Consider the following 5,796-nt stretch of genomic DNA (forward strand, 5'->3'; position numbering starts at 1 on the left):
GTTTTGTTCGCTTGCTTGTTTTGTCCAGAATGCTGGGAGTGGAGGTGATTACTAGCCTTGTGATTTTTGTACCATCTGTATGACTGAAACTGTACTAGATCCTCCCTCAGACCCTTATGATGTCTGACACAGTCAATCTGTAGAACCCATCTTTGTGGAGGAGGTCATATGAATTTTGTTAAGAGTTTAATGTGAACATTCCTTGAGTTTTATTGTACTGAGAGACCAGATCTTGGGTTCAGACTCTATCTTAGAGAACCTGACCTAAGGTTGAACTCTCTAGCTCCAGTTTCCAGGTTACTCCCCAAGAAACCAGTGTCTAGCACCAGTTTCCAGGTTACTCCCCAACAAACCTGCTCCTCAAGGTTACAAGCCTGCCCCTTGCACTTCACTTCCTAACAACCACCAACCAGGAAGAAGTTAAGTTTATGGTTTGGCTCCCAACACCAGCCAATTATTTTAAAGGGCAACAAAATTCCATAATAGCCCCCAATAAAATGTGTGACTGGCTAGAAATCCCCTTACTTGCTTGCCATTTTCTATAAAAACCTTGTTCCGTTGAGAGCTCAGGGTTTCACCTGCCCATTCTGCTGTGTCAGAGATGGTGGTGTGGCCCAAGCTGGAGCTTGAATAAAGAGATCCTGGTGTGATTGCACCAGAGCTGGCCTTGAATCTGTCAGAGGGGGCTAAAGTGGCTACATTGGGAGGCTGCAGCCTCTCAGGGGATAGAAGATGTCCCAGGCGCTGATCAGGAGATCTAGTGTCTGAATCTGGTGCTGGCCTTGGAGAGCTGTGAGTGTAGTTATCTAGTTATTTCTTGTTCCCTCCTGATAGAGAGGAGAGGACAAATTTTTCTTGTGTTTTTGTGTGTCTTTTCCATGTGTGTGTGTGTGTTCTTGAGTTTCTCATTACAGAGAAACTTTGACCCTGACAGGTGCTGACATGGGACAGGTGCCTTCAACTCCACTAAAATTGTTCCTTAGTCATTTTAAGGATGTTAACACTAAAGGACAGAATTTCTCTGTCATTAGGAAACATAAACTAACCACATTATGCAGGTCAGGCCTGAGATTGGTCCAAGGGATCAAGAAAGTCATTTTCAAACCCAAGTTTGGCCTTCCAGACCAAATGCCCTGTGTGGTGGTCTGGCAAGACCTCCTTGAGGACATGCCCTCTTGGCTTAAACATTTTCTCCCCAGACAACAGGCAGAAGTTTTTACCTTGGCTAGCCAAAAGTCCAAAGATATGGAGGAAGAGACAGGGGACCATCCATCTCCTTCTGCACCATCCCTCTACCCAGTCCTCCAAGGACTCCATATTCAACTTTTCAGGCTGCCACAGGAAGCTCTGCCACAGACATCCATACCACAGGTAGTGTGTGTGTGTGGGGGGGGTACCTGCTGCAGGAACACAAAGCCACCAGGAGCTTTCTCCAGAGCCTGACTTGGCTGTCCCACGCTTATGTACTGTGGGGCTGGTCGATGATCAAGAAACAAACCTCATTACTGTTATCCCTTTGCCACTGTATAACTGGAGAACTCAGAATTCCCTCGTTTCAGTCAACTCCTGAGATTTAATTAATCTCTTGGAAACAGTCCTTTTCACCCACCAGTCCACTTGGGATGATTGCCAACAGCTTTTGCAGGTTCTCTTCACCACAGAAAAGAGGAAGAGAATCTAGACAGAGGCCAGGAAACTGGTTCCTGGCCCCACAGGGGAACCCAGAACTAATGATTATAGACTGGAACAAGACTTAAGAGAGGTAATCCAATGTGTTCTGCATATCCACCCAACAGTCCCTAATCCCTATACCTTCCTGAGTGCTATTCCTCCAGAGTGCTGGATTTAAAGGATGCTTTCTCTAGGCACCCAATAGCCAAGACATCTTTGCCTTTGAATGGCACAATCCATGGTGCAGGATTAGCAGACAGCTGACTCTGATCCATCTGCCCCAAGGATTTAAAAACTCACCTACCATCTTTGATGAGTCCATCCATGAAGATTTGAGTGAGTACAGAACCCAGCACTCTAGCCTGATTCTCTTGCAGTATGTGGATGACCTCCTGGTGGCAGCAGAGACCAAACAAGAATGCCTGAAGGGAACCCAGGACCTCTTGCAGGCCCTGGGAAATATGGGCTACTGAGCCTCTGCTAAGGAAGCACAACTCTGTCAACCACAGGTGACCTATTTAGGGTACGTATTAAACATAGGTCAGAGATGGCTCTCTGAGGCCAGGAAGGAATCTGTCCTGTGTCTCCCAACATCCAAGACTTCCTGCCAGGTAAGGAAATTCTTGGGGTCCACTGGATTCTGCAGAATATGGATATCAGGCTTTGCAGAAATAGCTAAACCACTCTATGAGGCCACCAATGGGCCTACTGAGAGCTTTATGTGGACAGAGAAACATCAGAAAGCCTTTTATGCCTTAAAGAAGACCTTAATTTCTGCATCAGCCTTGTTATTGTCAGATGTGACTAAGCCCTTTCATCTCTGCATAGAGATCTAGAGTAGCAAAAGGGGTATTGACTCAGACTCTTGGTCCCTGGTGTCAACCAGTGGCCCACCTCTGAAAGAAATTAGATCCAGTAGCCAGAGGCTGGCCCCCTTGCTTACACATCATCTTCACAATGGTGCTCCTGGTCAAGGATGCTGACAAACCATCATTGGGTGCTGCAGCCACAGATCCAGACAAGACTGGACCACCATCTCCTTGGACCTGCATGGGACAATGAAGTTGTCTTCATCCAGACACCTCATCTGACTGAAGACTCCCGAGACACAGGCTAAGATCTACAAATGATAGTTAAGATCCACAGAACAGACTTGGGACCTTCCAGCTACAGATAAACTCTCTTGCCAAAGTCAAATGGCTACTGAACTTGGGGAAATTACATGATAGTAAGGAAAACATGATGTCTATATAGATTAATCAAATGTTGTTAGAAGAAAATTTCCAAGGTATGGCTTCCCTCGACTTATGGGATCATATAATAGACCTGCTTTTGTGTGCCAGGTTAAGTCAGGGATTAGCAAATATTCTGGGGATTAAATGGAAACTTCATCATGCATACAGATCCCAGAGTTCAGAACAGGTAGAAAGGATGAACAGGACCCTAAAAGAAGCCTTAACTAATTTGACCATGGAGACTCTCCTTCCCTTTGCCTTTTAGAGGGTATGAGTCTCCCCATATCAGGTGGGACTTACCTCCTTTGAGATCATGCTCTGTTTCCCCCTCCCATCATTCCTAACCTTCAGACAGAAATCATCACTGAGTCAGATGACCACCAACTATTGGACGTCTTGAGGGTGTCCAATGGGTCCACAAGCATATTTGGCCTAAACTCCATGCCCTCTATGAAACAGGTCCAGTTCTGGAGCCTCATTGATCCCAGCCTGGAGTCTGGATCGTAGTCAAGAGACACCCCCAAGGGATGCTAGAGCCTCGTTGGAAAGGCCCCTGTGTGATCATTCTGACCGTCCCCACCAGGCTGAAGGTTGATGGGATTGTAATGTAGATCTACCATACTCAGGCCAGCATTGTAGACCTGTTTGCAGGTGAAGATCATCCAGACCAGCAGAGAGAAGGAAAATGGAAGGCTACCTAGCAAGCACCCTTCCAATCCTCTCAAGCTCAAGTTATACCAATCCTGATGAGCCTCGATACTGTATGTACTGCAAAGCCCAACCCCCGTCAGCCCCCTACCTGGGCCATCATCAATACAGCCACAAAGAAGATTGCCAACTCCACTTCCTGGATTGCACCCCAGGGTACCTGGTTCCCCCATCTCAATGCCAACCTCTCTGATCTTATGGGTAAAGAATGAGATACCAGCCGGGCGTGGTGGCGCACGCCTTTAATCCCAGCACTTGGGAGGCAGGTGGATTTCTGAGTTCGAGGCCAGCATGGTCTATAGAGTGAGTTCAGGACAGCCAGGGCTATACAGAGAAATCCTGTCTTGAATCCTGGCTTCCACATGTGTGCATATGGGCACACACATGCACACTTGCGACACCCATGATTAAGTGTAGGATTACCATATGAACTACCAATTCTATTCTCAGACACCTTAGAGAATGGAAAGCCTGTTCTCAAAGGAAAACTTGGAAATTAGTGTTTATATAGGAGGAGCATTGCCCAACAGAGGAAGCTATCCCAGAGTTTCTGGACTATTAAATGGATAAATAAAATTTAGCAGGCTAGTACAGTGGAAATCATTTGGCATAAAAGGAGCAAAGTACCCACATGTACCACAATGTGGATTTACTCTGAAGATGTTCAAGTGAAAAAAGTCAGTTGTAGAAGACTGTTAGGTTGGAACCCCTGCTCACACCTGCACAATTTGGGACACTCCATCTGCTCCCCCAGGTCCCCCACACTGAGAGGCAACCCACCCGAAAGTGACTGCCCAGGGGCTCAGTTTTTGGGTTTTTTTGTTTTGTTTTTTGTTTTTTAGTTTTTTTTTTTTTTTGTTTTTGAGACAGGGTTTCTCTGTGTAGCCCTGGCTGTCCTGGAACTCACTCTGTAGACCAGGCTGGCCTCAAACTCAGAAATCCGCCTGCCTCTGCCTCCCAAGTGCTGGGGTTAAAGGCGTGCGCCACCACCACCCGGCTTTCAGTTTTTGACCATGTACAGACATAATCCCAGCTCCTGGCTGACATGTAATCTCTTTATGCCTAAACTCTATAAAATCCCCTTGCTTTAGCCTGGATGTGCAATTCCACTGAGATCAATGAACACACCCAGGAACTGCCTCCTAATAAGCCTCCTTTATCTACTTCTAATCTAGTCTAATCTGGCCTGTATCTGCATCACCAAAGGAGAGAAAAAAGTATATTATTTATTGTATGATGCTCTTTGCTTGTTCAGGCTAGCCTCAGACTGAAAGCACAAATGTGTACCTTATCCCTGGTTCTGTATGCTATCATTTGTATGAAGTGTCCAAACCAAGCAACTTTATAAGAACAGAGAGTAGCTTAGTGGCCTCAGGTTCTGGGCAAAGGCAGAGATGAGGAGGTAGTGGGTACGCAGGGTCTGATTTGGGGGAATAAAACGTGTTAGTCTGGGGGAATAAAATGTATTCAGATTTCTATTGTTGTTTAGACTGAGTCAAACTGTCTTTGAATTAGAAACCTTCCTGCCTCTGTCTCCACATGCTGAGATTATAGATAAGTGTCACCATGCTTGTGGGTTCTGGGTTCATTTTGAAAGTGATGAGATGGACTGGAGAGATTCTTCCAGAGGTTCTGAGTTCAATTCCCAGCAACCACATGGTGGCTCACAACCATTTGTGATGAGTTCTGGTGCCTACTTCTGGTCTGCAGGCATACATACAAGCATACTGTATACCTAGTGAATAAATCTTTTTAAAAAGTGATGAAATGTTTTAAAATTATTTTTGGTTATGAGCCGCCATGTGGTTGTGAAAGTATAACATAAAAACAAAATTCTAGGCCTTTAGGCCCAGGCTTGGGAATGTGACCTCTGTGACTCATTGCTCCAAGGTATGCTAATCATAAAACAGACATTCCTCAACCCACCCGCTTCCTGGGTTCAACAATGTTCATTCAAAGACAGTCACCCTGACCATTGCCAGAACCCGCTATGCAAATGTGCTATTGTTAGGGGCTCTTAAAAGCTGTCTTGAGCCAGGCGTGGGGAAGCACGCCTTTAATCCCAGCACTCAGGAGGCAGAGGCAAGTGGATTTCTGAGTTCGAGGCCAGCCTGGTCTACAGAGTGAGTTCCAGGACAGCCAGGGCTACACAGAGAAACCCTGTCTCGAAAACCAAAAAAAA

This window comes from Mus caroli, chromosome 5 (assembly GCF_900094665.2).
Source record: "Mus caroli chromosome 5, CAROLI_EIJ_v1.1, whole genome shotgun sequence".
Taxonomy (NCBI): domain Eukaryota; kingdom Metazoa; phylum Chordata; class Mammalia; order Rodentia; family Muridae; genus Mus; species Mus caroli.